We start from the raw sequence: 19273 nt of genomic DNA on the forward strand, positions 1-19273 counted from the left end.
TCAGGGGCAGAAATGCAGGCTCACGTCCGGCAGACTCTTTAACCTTGATGAACCTTGTCCATCTCTAGGAAATGGCTCCATGACATCTCTCTGGGGCTTGGAAACCTGGTAGCCTGCCATGCACATCTCGGAGACTCTTCAACACAGTCTCTGTCTTCACCCTATCTTCCCATGGCTGCAATGAGTTAGGCGCTGCATTGCAAACAAACATTCTGCCAACCCCAGAGGAGGACTGAGGGCATCCAGTGTGGGGGCAGGCTCACCAGCCAGTCCCATGTTGGGCTGAGGCGAGGGCAGGCGCTTCGAGTAGATGTGCAGCCTGCATCACTCCCTGAGTTCGTGGCACTGATCCCTCAGGAGGCCTCACTGACCAGCAGTGGGGTGCGAGCATGGAAGGCTAACGCATGGTGGCCAACTCACCCCTAGTAGGGCGGGAGCAAACGGGAGTGCCAGGGTGTGGCACCACTGGTCCAGCCCAGGTGTCCTGCCCTGCCAGAGTGCTGTCGTGCTGCAGCGCAGGGCCGACTTGCCCGGCTCTTACACCTTCGTGCAGCCTCACTCAACAGCTCACCAGGGCCAGGCCCTCTGGCACCCACACCATTCACAGTGGCCTCAGAGGCCTACAGAAATGTCCCCAACACAGGACAAGGAGGCAGATTTCCACCTCTAGGATCGCCAAGGCTGACAGGGGAGCCCTGGCTCCCACTTTACGTGCCCAGTGTCCAAGAGTCGAGGGGAAGTTGCCACCACAGAGACAAACCAGGCTAGTTGCAGGACACAGGCTTGGAACCCAGGACTCATATAAAGCAAGCTTGGACACATACATAAGTAGAAGTAGAGAAAATAAGGGAGCAGTCTTATAGACCAGCATGTCTCCCACACTTTCTGATGTTCCTGTTCCTCGGATGATGGGCCCTGCGGTCTCATCTCTGGTTTAAATAAGCATGTTTGGGACAGGCACAGCGGGTCACGCCTGTAATCCCAGCACTTTAGGAGGCCAAGGTGGGAGGTTTGCTTGAGACCAATAATTTGAGGCCAGCCTGGGCAACATAGCAAGACCCCATCTCTACTTAAAAAAAAAAAAGTATGTTTGATGAAGGCCTTTTTCCCAGCCTGGTGCAGGGCCTGCAGTGCCCAGCCATCCTGGTGGCCCTTTTCAGATCTGCTTCCCAGGTGCCCAGCCTCCAGGACTGCCTGTATTGGTGACAAGGGGATCCATTGTTCCTGGACACTCCTTAGCCCTGGTGAACCACATGGAAGCTCTCCCAGCCATCTCTGTTGTGTCCATCCTGGCCTTGCCTAGGAGAAGGGAGCAGGAGCAAAGCGCAGGCTGCAGCCATTGTCAGTGGATGCACCAGCAGCAGAACCTCAGAGTCACTTGCTGGTGGGGTGGCCAGGATAGTAAAGTAATGGTGGGGGTCAAGGCAGGCTGAGAAGAAACACCTGGTGCCAAGATTCCTCCTGGCTTGGCATTACAAGGCAGATCAGAGAAGCCAGGCTGGGCCCCACACTTGCAGATGGACATGAAGACTAGGCCTCAGTTTCCCCATCTGTAAAACTAGTATTCTGTTATATAAGAGGAGGGCTCAGAAGAGTGCGTGTAGGTGGGGAGTATAGCTGTTTTGCCCATTATTAGGACTGGGGAGAGAATTTTGAGCACTGTCTTCAGAGTCCTGTGTGCAAAGCAGCTTCTTGAAGCCCCTAAGGGCCCAGCTTGGTGGGCATCTGCCATTCCACACTGTCCCAATCTGTTCCCCAGGTGGGGAGCAAGGGCTCTCATGTTGGCTCCCTGGACATTCTTTTTTTATTATTTCAATAGATTGAGGGGTACAAGTGTTTTTCGTTACATGGATGAATTGTATAATGCTATATAGTCAAGGCTTTCAGTGTACTTGTCACCTGAATAGTGTACATTGTACCTGACAGGTAGATTTTTATTCCTCACCCCTCCCACTCTCCCCTCTTCTTGGTTTTCAATGTCCATGACACTGCTTTATAATCACTCAGGAATGGAAAAACAAACACCACATGTTCTTGCTTATAAATGGGAGATAAACGAGGGCTCCCTGGACATCCTAACCTGCCTGTCCTTTCTCCCTGCACACGATCCCAGGAGTACCTGCTCAAGGTGGGGAACCTGAGCCTCAAGGCTGTGCAGATGATTGGGGGCCTGCTGAACACGGACACCAGCTACTACGAGGCCTTCACTGAAACCCTGCGTGGCATCATCTCCTTCCAGGAGCCCCAGTGGGAAATGCATGGGGACAATGCGCATGGGTCAGCCATTTACCAATGAGGACAGTGGTAGAAGGATGGACTAGATAAATCAGGTGAAAATCCCAAAAGAAATGGGAGTGAGAGAAGGACAAGGCAGGGATTTCAAACTACAGTGAGCTCCAGAATCACCAGGGAAGGAGGAGTACTTGTTAAGCATAGACGGCTGGATCTTACCCCCAGAGGAAGCAAATCTGGGCTGGGGCATGTCAGAAACATGCATTTCTGACATGTTCCTGGTGATGATGCTGAGGCCTGCCTGGAACCCCACTTTGAGAACCTTTGGCTGAGGTGTCATCAGGAAGCTGCAGATCTGCTTGGCTCTGGGCCTCGCTCGTTCTCAGTAACACAGACTGTGGCCTCAGCTCTGCTTCAGGGTCCCTGCATGGGCACCTCCTGTCTCACCAGTCCAGAAAGATGTCAGGGATGCTAACCCCAGCCCGCAACCACTGCAGTCCTTGTCACTGACCATGCAATCTGTGGCTGCCAAGATAAAATAACTTGGATTTACTCTCCCTTGAGGTTCTGTGACCCGACTCAGACAGGACAGGCCACAGACATTTACAAGAGGACATCTGGGCATATAAGCTCTAAGAGATTTAGTTATCGGGGCGTCCAGGCCTCTTCGCCCCCTCGTTGCACTCTCCCACTTCCCCTCAGCCTTTGTATTGAGGGCTGCTCAGTTTAGATCCAAGCCAAGAGCCAACACAGGGGAAGAATGGAAGGCAAGAGGGTCTTAAAACAGATGGAGGATCTTAATGGTGCTAAGACTGCATTCTTTGAGGGCCACCCTGTCCTGGGCTCTCCCCCAGGGCATTATGGAAGGGACTAAACATGGCCCTAAGAACACTTTGGGTCTTTGCCAGCCCAATGCCAGGCATCCCACGTGGAGGTGGCCACTGAGACAGCAGGAGGGAAGTAGCTAAGAGGAAGGGTCTGTACCTGCCCTGAGGAGATGCATTTTTTGAATTGTCAGCCCAAATGGGCACCCTGCCCTATCTCCTGGAGTTTCAGCCACCCTGCCTGGTGTGCCTTCCTTTTGCCAACTGCATGTCTCCCTGGCACACACCGCTAGAGCAAGCCCATCAGAAGACTCAGCTTCTGTAAGGCTTGCCCATCAACCTGTTTCCTGCTCTCCTTTGCCTGTTTACTCTCAGGTTTGCTGAAATCATAGGGGGCTTTGACCAGCTCCCCCACACCCTGCATGGTTCCCTCCTGCCAGGGACAGTCCACCTCCACTGGCCACCAGAGGAGGTGGAAACATCTGGCAATCAAGTCCACATCACCTACAGAACGCCCGACCCTCTGCGGCACCGGGCGCGTCTGACCATGATCCCGGCTCCTGCGTTTCTGACCACCCCTCTCCCCAGGCAAGAAGGATGCGCTGCGTTCAGTCCACTGCAGCAGTGCCACCAAAGTGATCCTGGCCTGCAGGCGACGTTTCCGGGAGCACGACAGCATCTTCAGTGGCAAGTCCAGCACAGACCGGCCTTTCCACTTTATCTTCTACCCCAACCACATCTTCCCCAATGGCACGGGTGTCATCCTGGCCTCCTATACTGTGGATGGTGATGCCATGCTCTTTGCTGCCATGGACCATGCCCAGGTGGTGGATGTCATCCTGGAGGACTTGGCCGCAGTTCATGACCACCCCAAAGAGGAACTCCGGGCCATGTGCCCCTACTCCACGATCAAGTGCTGGAGCCAGGACCCCTATTCTGGGCAGCTTTGCTTTCTTCACGCCCTACCAGTACGTGGACTACGCCCAGGCACTCTGCAGGCCAGAAGGGTGGGTCCACTTTGCTGGCAAGCACACTGCCCTGCCCCACAGCTGGAGGAACACGGCCATCAGATCAGGCCCCAGGGCTGTGAGGAGCATCCAAGAGGCTGTGGGCTTGGCTTTGACAAAGGATTCCAGAGACTCAAAAGCGTCTCACTCCAAAAATGAGCTATGAGCAATTTCATGACACCTAGGAACTGGGGTGATTCCAGTCACCTTGGTCCCCCAGCAATATTGGAAACCCACTATCTCACTTTACCTCCACCTTTGCCCAATGATGCTAAACCAAGAGATGCCACTAAGGCCAAGGGATGGAGTCCCTGAAATAGTTGTCCACCTCGGATTCATTAGCAATATCTCAATAACAAGAACATGCGATGCAGTGATTAAAATAACAAAGCATTCCTTGAATTTAAGCCTATCATTAAATGTTTTATCTATATTCTGGGTGGCACCTGAATAATTTCAGAGTTGAGTGCTGAGGACTTGGGAGCCCTTCCCTTCCAAGGCCCTCATCTGGAGTCCTTCACTCTTCTATTACTCCTTGAGTCTGGCCCAGCCCTAGCTCTCTTCCCATCTCTACTCTCCCAAATCTTATGACTAGGAATTTTAAGAGAAGTTGGCAATTTACTTACAGCAGGTCCTTGAATCATGTTGTTTTGTTCAACATCCTTTTATTACAATGTTGGTGAGAAAAAAAATAGATTCCCAGTAGGGCCACTGTGTGCATGGGTTTTTTCTGGGTACTCCAGTTTCCTCCCTAATCCCAAAGACATGCACTGTAATGGAGTTGGGATGTCTACACTGCCCCAGTCTGGGTGTGGTGTGTGAGTGTGCCCTGCAATGAAAGTGCAGCCAGTCCAGGGCTGGTCCCCACCTGCACCCTGAGCTGTCAGGACAGGCTCCAGCCACCCAAGACCCTGGATAAACAGGTGAATAATTATCTTAGGTTTTTAAAATAATTTTTCTTAAATGTATAGTTCACATTTATTTTCATGTTTAATATTAGAAGTGTTTTGAAGTCTTCATTTAGAAGTTTGGTGATGTTTTTGTGAACAGAAATGCACCTTAGAAACTTAACTCTTGTTTATATCAATTAGCCTATGGTAAAATTGGTGTTGTTACATGTCGTTTTGCTCAAAGTCGAAGCTTGCAAGAACCTATCAACAGCATTAAGTGAGGACTCACTCTATGCAGATGGAGGTTCTGTATGGGCAGCAACATGCTCAACGCTGCTCCGTGTTATCGCAGCAACCCCATGTACACGTTCTAATATCACTTCGTTGAGGAGAGCTGATTCTCAAAGAGATCAAATAACTTGCCTGAGGTCACAAATGCTGATCCAAAGTGGTAAAAATCTAAACCTAACTTCAAATTATTTAGTGTCATCTCAGCTTAGGTGCTCTCTGTCTTACTCTTTTTTGTGTCCTGAAAGAAATAGTGATTAACTTTGGAGACATTCAGCAATGGCCATGTTGACTGTTTTAGTAAATAAACGTTCTCAGGATGCACAGTTCAAGGTTGTGTGGTCTGCCCCATCCCTTCGCCCATACCCCTGGATCTTCTTGGCCTGGAGCCTGAGCGGGTGAGGACTCAGACCGTCAGAGTCCATACTGATGAGATCTTTCAAGCAGACAGATAATAAGATGACTGGGCAGGTCTAGAGAGGCCCATCATATGGCAGTGATCAGCCTAAACTCTGGCCCTAAGGGACCACTCAAGGGTGTGAGCTAATCACCCAGAGACCCACAGGAAGAGGCCAAGTGGCTATGAAGTGAGGGGACAGTTCATCACCAAAGTCAACAAAGTGCCTTGAGGAAGGCCTTCAGAACCCGCTGAGATAGTGCCATTATCTTTAGAGCCTTAGGCTGGGATAGAGGGACATGCTGCCCAGGAGCCCTCCTCTGGTGGGGTTTGTCCTACTTGCAAGCTAAAAGTGAGCCTGCCACGGTTTCATGGATACTGACAAAGAACACCAGACTTGTGAATTAGAGACAAAGGACTTATTACTCATGGCACAGCAAGGAGCATGAGCACCCCATGTCCTCAAGTCCCAAGAGGACAATGCAGAGGGGCCCAGGTGGACACTGGACCTGCACTGGGCTTGCATTGGAGTTGAAGAACACTGAGCTTAGAGAATTTACCAAGTGTAAAGCAAGCAGTAGGCAAGCCTGCTTTTGTTTGAGGGGAAAGACATTCCTTTATCCCTCAAGGTTGCTCATTAATACATAACCCTGAGAAATGGCCCCAGCAAAGAGCAGCAAGGGCCTTGCCTTCAGGGCATAACCAGAAGACATGTGTAGGGATATTCAGGCCACATGGCAAATTGCCTCTCTTAGCACTGACTCATCCAGACCCCAACTACTTCTCTGCTGAAGATGTTTTCTGTCTCCTTCCAACTTGCAACCCAGCCCCACAGAGGCCAGTGGTATCCCCGGTCTCATAACCCTACTCTATCTCACTGCATATATGATGCTCATGTGAATTAAACAACCACCCTGACAGTGGTTCTGAAATCTGGTGAACACGGCCCAAATCCTGCCCTTGGTGAAGTTGGATGCAAGCTTCAGGACTAGGACATATGTCCATATAAGTGTGACAAGTGACAGATGATTATATGTGTTGGGAGTAAAACAGGAAGAATCTTGGGGTACCAGAAGTGTGCTTCTTCCTGGAGTAAACCTGCTGGGGTTAATGTTGCCCATCATGTAGGGAACAGGTAATTTCTTTGAAAAAATAATCATAGGCCAGGCATGGTGGCTCACGCCTGTAATTCCAGAAATTTGGGAGCCCAAAAAGGAGGATGATTTGAGGTCAGGAGTTTGAGACCAGCCTGGGCTACAAAGTGAGATCCCTGTTGCTACAAAAAGTTTTTAAAAATTAACCAGGCATGGGCACGTATCTATAGTCCTAGCCATTCCAGAAGCTGAGATAGGAGGATCCCTTGAGTCCAGGAGTTCAAGGCTGCTGTGAGATATGATCATACCACTGCACTCCAGTCTGGGCAACAGAGCAAGACCCTGTCTCGTAAAAAAAAAAAACAAAAACGTACAGATTCACTGGTAGTTCCAAAGAGGGTACATGTAAGTCCCAGTGTATCCTTCACCCAATTTCTGCCAATAGTAACATTTTACTTAATTATATTACAATAACAAAACCCCAAATGTGACACTGGTGCAATGTTTGTGTATAGTTGTACGTCATTTTCTCACATATGTGGATTGAGGGTATAGAACTAGTCCACCAGCACAAAGATTTACTTTGTGCTACCTGTCCCTTTATACTCTCCCCACACTCCCTACCCCTCAATATTCCCAAGCCCTGGCAACCCCTAATGTGTTTTCCAATATCATAATTTTGTCATTTATAGAATGTTATATAAGTGGAATCATACAGTATATGACCTATTGAGATTGACTTTTTCACCCCATATGAATACACCCTGAGGCTTCTTCAAGCTGTTTTTATTGCTGAGTAGCATTCTACAGTGTGGCGGTGCCACAGTTTATTTAGCCATTCAGTCTTCGAGGGCCTTTGGGATGTTTCCAGGTTTTGGCTGTTACAAATATTAAATAACAGTGCTGTGAACATTTGTGTATAGGTTCTTATGTGAACTTAAGTTTTCATTTCTCTGAGATAAATGCCTAGGAGTGTAATTATTGGATTATATGGTAAGTATGTATTTAGATTTGTAAAAAATTTTCATTCTCTTTCTAGAATGGCCGTACCATTTTATATTACTACCAGAAATGTGTAAGTGATCCAGTTTCTCGGTACCCTCACCAGCATTTGATGTTATTAGTATTTTTTTTATCTTAGTCATCCTCATAAGTATGTACTGATATCTCATTGTAGTTTTAATTTGTACTTCAACAATGTTGAATGTCTTTTCATGTATTTCTTTGATGAAATGTCTTTGGTTCATTTGCCAATTGGGTTGTTTGATTTTTAATGTTGAGCTTTGAAATTTCTCAATATATCCTAGATATGAGTCCTTCATCAGATACGTGGTCTGCCCTTTCCATTCATTGAGAGAAAACAGCGTATAGTGAATCTTTAAGAAAGTATGTTTATGTTTGCCTTTTATAGCTGCCTATGTAAACCCATGTGATAGGAATCAATTGAGAAAGAACCAGGTTCTAATAAAATATTTTTTGGTTTGCTTACCAATAAAAATGTGGTTTGTAACTCATTTCTGTCTATAGTTTGTCTTTTCATCCTCTTAACAAGGTCTTTCACAGAACAAATTTTTAATTTTGGTGAGATCCAATTTAACAATGCTTTCTTTTATGGATCATGCTTTTGGTGACATGTCTAATTCTTCACTAAGCCCAAGGTCCTGAAGATTTATCGTATGTTTTTGTGAAAGTTTTATAGTTTTATGTGTTACATTTAAATCTGTGATTTACTTTGAGTTAATTTTTGTGTAATCTGTGAGTAGTTTTTCAAGTAAAGTGTATTATTTTTTACTAATAAGTTTTATATACTTGTGGTAGAAAATTCAGTATATGCATGAAATTACAGCAAAGAAAACTAAAATTTTGTATAGTCCTACCACTATAGGAAATCACACAGTATGTTGATGTGCTTCCTTGCAGCTTTTTCTCCTTTTGTTCTTACATATGTGTAGATAGTTTTCAATTCAGTTTGACGATCAGGGAAAATTTTAAACTGAAACTTAGAAGTTAAAGTTTTATTCTTTCTTCTTCATTTTTTGGCCAGTTTTATGGATGAGAAAACTGAGGCTTAGAAAAGACAACAGCTTACCTGCCGCTAGAAAGGAGCTGCACCATAGGGACTCAGCTCCTGCTCCCGACCAGTAAGCGAGCTGCTGGCCCCCATGCAGGCCAGCTGGCCACCGGTTGCTTGGACACAGCAAAACGTAGACAAAACACTTTGACCTCCTGCCTTCCCTCATTCTGAGAAGCTGGGTTACAACTATTAATAAGAGGGAGGGAGAGTAGATGACAACTCAGCCCTGGGCAGCAGGTCTAGAAAAGGTGCCCAGGGAGAAATGAATAATTTGGAAAACAACAAAAAAGGCTTATAGGCTCAGAATTTTACAAACATGTTAGAAGACAGATCTTAAATGCTATTTAAATGTTTGTAATTATTAAAATAAATTATTAATTGTTTTCCACAGCCTTCCCAATTTTAAAAAATGGGCAATGTAAATTGCTAGAATAAAAAAAAGTAGCTATAAAACATATTTTAGGGACAATTGGGGGAAATTTGAATGTGGACTGGCATATGATAATGTCAATTTTCTTAGGTGTCATGTAGAGTAATGTCATATCTGCAACTTTGAAATGGGTGGGGCAGGAGAATCTATACCTGTGTATATCTATCTATGTATCACTTTCTAGAGAGAGAGAGAATGTGAAAAAATATTAATCAATGTTGTTGAATCTATTGACTCTAGGTACAGAAAACACTAGGGGTCATAGCGGCACTATTTCAATTATTTCTATTTATTTTCAAACTAAAAACGTAGATATTAGAGGAAAAATTACCTGACTTCTTTCCATAGCAACAATTACCCAAGCCATGTGAGGAGAGAAGACTCTTCCTTACCAGCCCCTCTAGGCAACAGGTGCCATTCTAATGACATTCGGACATCTAAGGACACCTTCAAAATTCCGAGGCATAATTTTGAGACCAGGCACTTCCGGAAGCCCCGGCGCGATCTTTTTGGATCGTTTCGCGCTGCCTGCGTCGTTTTTCTTTCTTAATTATAATATCGTAGGTAAAGGTCAATGCCTGGCACACAGCTGGCGCTCATAAGCCATTGTGAGGCTCATTTCTGGTAACTACTCTCTGCTTTGACTTTTTTTTCACTTTTCTGTTATTAATTACATTGTTTTTTATTTTTTTTTAACTCAGGATATTATGGGGATACAAACATTTTGTTTACATGCAATGCGTTTGCTTCGCCCAAGCCAGGGTTACATTTTTTCTTTCTGAGTGAAAGAGGGTCATTCTGCTTTGTGTATTAGAGGTTTGAAGGGACAAAAAAAGACTAAGCTACCCTTCCCTGACCGGGAATCGAACCCGGGCCGCGGCGGTGAGAGCGCCGAATCCTAACCACTAGACCACCAGGGAAGACATGGAAGCCTCCTTGGCGACATACTATAGTAAATGAGTGTCTGTGACGCATATCCTACGCGACAGCGCTATCAGACGGCTCTTCACCGCGGTGTTCGTGAGGCCGCTCTAAGCGTCTGATTCTCCCAGCGAGGCAGTCTACCTGTCGCAGGCAAACTCAGGGCAGAGAACAGCAGGGTCAGGCAGAATCTAGTTGTGGTCATCTTCCTGGAGAAAGCAGGGTCAGGCAGAATCTAGTTTTGGTCGTCTTCCTGGAGAAGAGAATTAAATACCAGCGGCCTCTGAGAATGTTCTGGAATTTCTTAAGGGATGGAAAATAAAGAGAACGTGTCAGAAGTGGGATTCGAACCCACGCCTCCATCTGGAGACCAGAACACCCACAGGCAAGGAACACACCTTGAGTCTGGCGCCTTAGACCACTCGGCCATCCTGACACCTGGGCCTGGCCTATGCTCCCTAGCACTGGTACTTACGTCCGCCAGCAGCCTGCCCGTGGCAGAACTTCGCCGCTGCGTTCCGCTGGAGCCCTGGCGGCACCGCGCCGCTGTCTCGGCCCAGAGACCGCGGGCGCCGGCCGCAGCGAGGATGGGCGGGTTGGGTCGCTACCTGGGAAGCAGCTGGAAAAGCTCCTGCCGCGGAGTGAGTGACAATGATCGTTGTTGTTGTCGTTTTCCCCCAGGAACACTTTCTTAGAAATGCTTTTCTTCATTCTCATCACTGTTACAGGGGCCCTTCCCTCAAGGTCCGCCCCGCGTCCTCCACCCGCCGCGTCAACGTCGTCCGTCGGAGACTTGCGGGACGAGGCGGCGGCCGCGTGTCCCGCCGCAGGGCCTGACGCGGACCTGGAGGCAGGGAGCGAAGTCCTGGCCGCGGCCCCGCGACGGCTAACTCGGGCGCGGGGACACCGGGGCTCAGCCCTGCAGAGCGCGCGGGGCGGGCGGCCTGTGCGTCCCCGAGGCCAGATACCGCCCCTTCCTTCCTTCAGTCGTGGAGCCTTGACGGAGCGTCCGCTGCGAACGCGCGGCAAAGGGACAGAGCCCCTGCCCCGCTAAGGTGACTTGCCCGTGAGGGGACACCGACCAGCACAAATACACGCAGACGATGAGGAAAAAAACAAAAGCAAGGCAATAAAATGGCGGAGGAGTTCTTGGACCCCAACCTACTTTGGGGTAGGGCGCAGCTACTTTGGGCAGCTAAGTAAGGCCTCACTAAGGTGACTTTTCCTAAAATATTTTTCAAAATCGGAAAGGTATGACTCATGCAAATATAAAATGCACATGTCTAAGGAATTTGTTCAATAATGATTAAACAGAATTATTCTGACACTTGCTAAAACAGCAAGGGAGAATTTTATTCAAACTATTGTAACGGTTATCGCAAAAGGGGAGAGAGATTGGGTTCAACTCCAAACACAACAAAGACAGCTAGGGATTTAAAGCCAAGGAGAGGGTTGGGGGTCATGGATGGAAAATTACTAAGAGGACACATCAAGGGTAGGGGATTCTTCCTAAAAAGGAGGCCAAGGACTTAGACAGCAAAGGTGAGAAATGAGGGACTTGATCAGATGTCAAGTGTGAGGGGATTCACACTAAACTGACTTAGCAGGACTTTTTGCTAAGACTGGGCTGGACAGGCCAAAGACAGGTTGGGGTCCAAGGTGGAGGCCTAGTCTAAAACAGGGATCAGAGGAGCCTGACTAAAGTTTGGCCAAGGAGAGAGTTTGTTAATGAGTGACCTGAATAATGTTACAACCAATGCAAAGGAGAATTTCAAGAGATATTTTTAAATAATCATTCAACCAAAGGAATGCTGAAAAGAGGTTGCTAACAGGTGAAAGGTTAATATCCCAATGGTAATAAACAGTGATGTTTGAAGTTGTGATTTGTACTTTGGGGTTATCTTTTCTTTACTACAAAGAAATCAGTTGGATCTCTTGACAAATTTTATTTGTATTGCTATGAACAGAAATCCTTGGCCTTTTCTCCAACAGAACCCATTTCATTCTATCAGTTTTCTACAAGTTAACCTCTACCCCTACTGACTTGTAAAATAGCCAAGTCAATAAAAGTCAGAAGTGCACATGCCAATGGAAATAGGTAATCTCTCAAAGGTCTGCTAGACAATGCCAACCACTCTGGAAAGGACACCTAGTAACAATCTCTTTTGTCAATTTCCAAGCTTTACTTTTTTTTTCTTTAATAAATTATTTTTAATTGACAAGTAATAATTGTTTATATATAAATAAGGGGTACCATGTGATGTTTCAATACATACATATATTGCAGAATGATCAAATAAGGCCAATTAACACATCCATCACATAACATACTTATTTCGTTCTGGAGAGAACACTTAAAATCCACTTGTATATGTTCACAGTGTCAGGTTAAATTACTAAAAATGGTAAGAAAAAAGTAACATATTAAGATAATAATACAAGAACAATAGAAAAAATCCACTTCTGTAGCAATCGTGAAATATATTAATACATTATTAGCCATAGTCACCATGCTGTGCAGTCACCAGAAATCATTCCTCTTCTCAAACAGAAATGTTATGCCCTTTGAGCAACATCTCCCCTTTTCCCATCCACACCTCCCGGCTCCCAGCGTCTGATAACACCCATTCTACTCTCTATGTCTATCAGTTTGACTTTCTTAGATTCTGCATATAAGTAAAATCATAAAGTATTTGTCTTTCTGCGACTAGCTTACCTTGTATAGCATAAGTTCCTCTAGATTCACCTATGTTGTCACAAATAACAGAATTTTATTCTTTTTTTAAAGCTGAATAGTATTCCATTGCATATATATGCCACATTTTTTAACCATTCATCCTCAATAAGCATTTTAGTTGTTTCTATATCTTGTTTATTGTGAATAATGCTGCAATAAACATGGGAGTGCAGACATCTCTTTGACATACTTATTTCAATTGCTTTGGATATATACCCAGTAGTGGGATTGCTGGATCATATGGTAATTATATTTTTAGTTTTTTGAGGAATCGCCATACTGTTTTCCATAATAGCTGTGCTAACTTACATTCTCAACAACAGTGTGGAAGAGTTCCCTTTTCTCTGCATGCTCACCTGTACTTGCTGTCTTTCATCTTTTCTATCGTAGCCATTCTAACAGATGGAAGGTAACATCTCATTGTGATTTTAATTTGCATTTCCCTGATGATCAGTGATATTAAGCATTTTTTCATGTATTTGTTGGCCATTGTATGTCTTTTTTTTTAAACTGTCTATTCCGGTCCTTTGCCCTTTATTTAATTGGGCTATTTGTTTTCTTGTCATTGAATAGTTTGAGTTCCTTTATATATTTTGGATATTAAACCCTTATCCAACATATCATTAGCAAATATTTTCCCCAATCTTTGAGCTGTTTCTTTTCTCTGTTACAATTGTTTCCTTGGCTGTGCAGAAGCTTTTTAGTTTGATGCAATCCTTTTTATCTATTTTTGCTTTTAGAGTCATATCCAAGAAATTATTACCCAGACCAATGTCCTGGAGCTTTTTCCTTATATTTTCTTATTGTAGTTTTACAGTTTCAGGCCTTAAATTTAAGTGTTTAATCAATTTTGAGTTGATTTTTGTATATGGTATGAGATAAGGGTCTAATTTCATTCTTCAGTTTTCCCACCACTATTTTTTGAAGAGACTGTCTTTTCCTCATTGTGTATGCTTGGCACCTTTGTGGAAAATCAGTTGGCTATAAATGCGTGGAACTATTTCTGGACTCTATTCTGTTCCATCGGCTGTTTGTTTTGAGCAGTATGATTCCTCCAGCTTTATTCTTTTTGCTCCGGATTGCTTTGGCTATTCTGAGTCTTTTCAGTTCTGTGCAAATTTTAGGATTGTTTATTTCTGTGAAAAATGTTATTGAAATTTTGATAGGGATTGCATTAATCTGTAGATTGCTTTGGGTAGTATGGCCATTTAAATAATATTAATTCTCCTAATCCATGAATATGGAATATCTTTCCATGTACTTGTGTTGTCTTCAGTTTCTTTCATCAATGTTTTGAAGTTTTCAGGGGAGATCTTTCACCTGCTTGGTTAAATTTATTCCTAAGTATTTTATTTTTCTGTAGCTATTGTAAATGAGATTGTTTTCTTGATTTCTTTTCCAGATAGTTCACTGTTACTGTATAGCAATCCTGATTGTTTTTGTACTTCTAAGCAGTGCATTTTATCATCGTAGGATTTATTTTGAAGACATTCTCAACAGTTTTTGTTTTTTATTGCAAGACAACCTCTCAGTTTTTATTTAAGTTTCATTGATTTCAACAAGTAAAAAATTCAGATCCATTTGAATTCCACTGATAGGATGCAATCAGTAAGAAAAGCTCAGAGCCTTTCAAGTCCTAATGGAGAAATATGAAACTAAAAAAATTAGCATTAACAGAAACACCAAGGGGTGCTATTGATTTTTGTATATTGATTTTGTATCCTCTAATTTTACTGAATTTGTTTATTAATTATAACAGTTTTTTGTTGTAGTCCTTAGGGTTTTCTATATATAAGATCATGTCATCTGCAAACAGGGACAATTTAACTTCTTCCTTTCCAATTTGGACACCTTTTGCTTCCTTCATGTATTATGACTTCCAGTACTATGTTGAATAGAAGTGATGGGAATGGGTGTCTGTGTGTTGTTCCTATTTTAGGGGAAAAGCTATTAACTTTTCACTATGAGTATGATGAGGGATTCACCATATAACTTTTATTGTGTCAAGGTACATTCCTTCTATGCGAGAGTTTTTATCATGAAAGGTTGTTGAATTTTTTAAATTTCTTTTTCTGCATCTGTTGAGACTATTTATGGTTTTTGTATTTCATTCTGTTAATGTGGTATAGCACATTTATATATAGGTGTATGTTAAGTCATCCTTGCATTCCAGGGATAAATCCCACTTGAATATGGTGAATGATCTTTTTAATGTGCTTTTGAGTTCTGTTTGCTAGTATTTTGTTCAGGATTTTTGCATCTATGTTCACAGGGATATTAGCCTGTGATTTCCTTTTTTGTAGTATCTTTTTTCTGAATTTTGTATAAGTGTAATTATGGCTTCATAAAATGAATTTGGGGCCAGGTGCAGTGGCTAATGCCTGTTATCCTAGCACTTTGGGAGGCTGAGGTGGAAGGATTGCTGGAAGCCAGGAGTTTGAGATCAGCCTGAGTAAGAATAAGACCCCATTTCTACAAAACAGCGGGGCGCATGCCTGTGGTCCCAGATACTTGGCAGGTTGAGGCAAGAGGATCACTTGAGCCCAGGAGTTTGAGGTTGCAGTGAGCTATGATGATGACACCACACTCCAGCCCAGGAGAAAGAGCAAAACCATATCTCAAAAAATAAATAAATAAAATAAATTTGGAAGTATTTCCTATTCAATTGTTGGGAAGAGTTTGAGAAGCAATGGTATTCTTTAAATGTTGTAGTTCACACTTGTAATCCCAGCAATTTGGGAGGCTGAGACAGGAAGATCACTTGAGACCAGGAGTTCAAGATCAGCCTGGGCAACCCAGCAAGACATCTCTCTACAAAAGATTTTTAAAAATAAATAAATATTTGGTAAAATTCAGCAATGAGGCCATTGGGCCCTGGGCTTTTCTTTGATTAGTTTCTTTTTATTATTAATTCAGACTTATTCATTATTGGTCTATTTAGATTTTTTTCCCCCTGAGGCACCTGATAATCAGATATTTAGATTTTCTATTTCTTCATGATTCAGTGTTGGTAGGTTGTATATGTGTAGGAATTTATCCACTTCTTCTAGGTTACCAATTTGTTGGTATACAATTGTTCATAGTAATCTAATATGATCCTTTGTATTTCTGTGGTATCACTTGTATTTCTTTTTCATTTCTGATTTAATTTATTTGCATTTTGTTTTTTTCCCTTAGTGTAGTTAAAAGGTTTGTTAATTTTGTTAATCTATTCAAAACATCTCGTTGTTTTTTTTTTTTATTTTACTATTGTTTTTCTAGTCCCTATTTCATTTATCTCTCCTCTAATCTTTGTTATTTCTTTCTTTTTACTAACTTTGGGCTTAGGTTGTTCTTCCTCTTCTAGTTCATTGAGGTTTACATTAGGTTGTTTAAGATCTTTCTTCTGTTTTGCTATACAATTCCTTCTTACAACTGCTTTTGCTGCATCCCCAAAGTTATTATTTTTTTTTATAAACTTAGGGTAGCAGGATAGAGGGACAAAATTATTTTGTTGTTTTGTTTTTGAGACAGGGTCTCACTCTGTTGCCAGGGCTAGAGTGCTAGAGCTTCACCATAGCTCACAGCAACCTCCAACTCCTGGGCTCAAGCAATTGTCCTGCCTCAGCCTCCTCAGTAGCTGGCACTACAGATGTGCACCACCCTAGCCAGCTAATTTTTAAATTGTTTGTAGCGATGGGATCTTGCTATGTTGCCCAAGCTGGTCTTGAACTCCTGGCCTCAAGTAATTCTCCCCTTTCAGCCTCCCAAAGTGCCGGGATTACAGATATGAGCCACCATGTCTAACCAGCCCCAAAGTTGTGTTTCCATTTTCTTTTGTCTCCAGATATTTTTTAATTTTCCTTTTAATTTCTTTATTGACTCATGATTTGTTTAGGAGCATGTTGTTTAATTTCCATATATTTGTGAATTTTTCTAAAGTCCCTCCTGGTATGGATTTCTGCTTTTATACCATTGTTATCAGAGAAGATACTTGATATGATTTCAATTTTTTTTTTCTTTTGAGACAAGGTCTCACTCTGTTGCTGAGGCTGGATTGCAGTGGCATGATCATAGCTCACTGCAGCCTTGGCTTATTTTTTAAATTTCTTTGTTTTTTTTTTTGTTTTGTTTTTTTTTGAGGCAGAGTCTCACTTTGTTGCCCCAGCTAGAGTGCCATGGCGTAAGCCTAGCTCACAGCAACCTCAAACTCCGGGACTCAAGCAATCCTCTTGACTCAGCCTCCCAAGTAGCTGGGACTACAGGCATGTGCCACCATGCCCGGCTAATTTTTTCTATGTATTTTTAGTTGGCCAATTAATTTCTTTCTATTTTTAGTAGACACAGTGTCTCGCTGCTGCTCAGGTTGGTTTCAAACTCCTGACCTTGAGCAATCCTCCAGCCTTGGCCTCCCAGAGTGCTAGGATTATAGGCGTGAGCCACCATGCCCGGCCTAAATTTCTTTGTAGAGACGGGGTCTCACTATGTTGCCCAGGCTGGTCTCCAACTCCTGGCCTCAAGTGATCTTCCTGCCTCAGCCTCTCAAAGTACTGGGACTACAGGTGTGAGCTACTGCACCCAGCCTGATTCCAATCTTCTTAAATTTGTTACGACTTGTTTTGTGACCTAACGTGATCTATCCTGGAGAATATTCCACGTGCATTTAAGAAGTATTAACATGTATTCTACTGCTGTTGGGTGGACTATTCTATGTATGTCTGTTAGGTTCATTTGATCTAGAATTTAGTTTAATGTTTCCTTATTGATTTTATGTTTGGATGATCTTTCCATTGCTTAAAGTGGGGTATTGAAGTCCCCTACTATTATTGAATTGTACCCTATCTTTCCCTTCAGATCTATTAATATTTGCTTTATATATTTAGGTGCTCCAAAGTTGGATGATATGTGTACAATAATTATATCCTCTTGCTGAATTAACCCCTTATCATTATATCTTCATATATCTTATCTCTTTTTACAATTTTGACTTAAAGTTCATTTTATCTGATATAAGTATAGCCACTTCTGCTCTCCTTTGGTTTCTACTTGCATGGAGTATTTTTCCATCTTTTTACTTTTGGTCTATGTGTGTCCTTAGAGGTGAAGTGAGTCCCTTGTTGGCAATATATAGTTGGATCTTTTTTTAAAAAAATCCATTTAGTCACTCATGTCTTTTGATTGGAAATTTTAATCCATTCACATTCAAGGTAATTATTGGTAGGTAAGGACTGACTACTGCCATGTTGTTGTTTTCAGGTTGTTCTGTAGATCCTTTGATTCTTCTTTTTTCCTCTGTTTCTTTCTTCCTTTGTGATTAGTGATATGCTATGATTTTTTTACTTTTAATTTTTTGTATATCTACTATAGGTTTTGCTTTGTGGCTACCATGAAGCTTACAAAAACATCTTATAACATGCCATTTTACGCTGATAACAACTTAACTTTGATCACAAAAAAAAGAAAAAATTTACACTCTAATACATGGCAACTGCACATTGGAAGGAGCAGGTACTTAGTCCAGTCTTTGCATACTGGCTTTGTCTGGAAATGTCCTTTACCAATCAGCCCATCCAGGAATTATAGTATAGTCCATGGGTGGCTTGTTGCTAGAGTCCTTGGGCTGGCTGGCCTGATGCCTGGGTGAGCAGGTAGGCTGGCCTGGAGACTAGATCCACTGGAGTGGAGCTATTGATTGGTTCTGCTTGGCTGACCCAATCACACATCTGTCTTTATGCCAGTACTACACTGTTCTGATGAATTTTGTTGTAGCTTCGTTGTAAGTTTTAAAATCAGAAAGTGTAAGCCCTCCAACTTTGTTCTTTTTCTTCAGGATTGTTCCAGCTATTCAGGGGCCCTTATGAATTTGATTAATTTGAGGACTGACTTTTCCATTTCTGCAAAAAAAAAAAGGTGGGGACATTGGAATTTTGATAAAGATTACATTGAATCTGTACATCACTTTGGGTAGTAGTGATTGACTCTAAACAATATTAATACCTTCCAGGCCATGAACATGGAAATACATCTTTAATTTCTTTCAGAAATGTTTTATAGTTTTAAATGTATAAACCTTTCAGTTTCTTGGTTAAGTTTATGGTATTTGATTCTTTGGGATATTGTTGTAAATGGAACTGTTTCCTTAATTTCCTTTTTGGATTGTTCATTGCTGGTATATAGAAACAACTGAATTTTGTGTGTAGATCCTGTACCCTGCAATTTTGCTAAACTCATTTATTAGCTTTAGTAGTTTGCATGTGTGTGCAGTCTTTGGGATTTTTCTATATACAGGATTATGTCATCTGTGAATAGAGTTTCAATTCTTCCTTTCCAGGTGGATGACTTTTCTTTTCTTTTCTTTTCTTTTCTTTTCTTTTCTTTTCTTTTCTTTTCTTTTTTTTTT

General features: G+C 42.8%; 1 long non-coding RNA gene and 2 other non-coding genes across 3 annotated transcripts; 1 reads left to right on the forward strand and 2 right to left on the reverse strand.

Annotated features, from left to right (window-relative positions):
* Positions 1–10084: 10084 nt before the first annotated feature.
* TRNAE-CUC (transfer RNA glutamic acid (anticodon CUC)) lies at positions 10085–10156 on the reverse strand. Its single transcript has one exon. It is a non-coding gene; the product is annotated as a tRNA-Glu (tRNA).
* A 331-nt stretch (positions 10157–10487) lies between these two features.
* Positions 10488–10593, reverse strand: TRNAL-CAA (transfer RNA leucine (anticodon CAA)). The gene is made up of 2 exons: positions 10556–10593; positions 10488–10533 (listed from the first exon to the last, which is right to left on the reverse strand). It is a non-coding gene; the product is annotated as a tRNA-Leu (tRNA).
* Positions 10594–10710: 117 nt separating this feature from the next.
* On the forward strand, positions 10711–12038 carry LOC105865734 (uncharacterized). Its single transcript, XR_001151580.2, has 2 exons — positions 10711–10798; positions 10886–12038. It is a non-coding gene; the product is annotated as an uncharacterized LOC105865734 (long non-coding RNA).
* The last annotated feature ends 7235 nt before the right edge of the window (positions 12039–19273 follow it).

The sequence above is a fragment of the Microcebus murinus genome, chromosome 13, assembly GCF_040939455.1.
Source record: "Microcebus murinus isolate Inina chromosome 13, M.murinus_Inina_mat1.0, whole genome shotgun sequence".
Lineage (NCBI taxonomy): Eukaryota > Metazoa > Chordata > Mammalia > Primates > Cheirogaleidae > Microcebus > Microcebus murinus.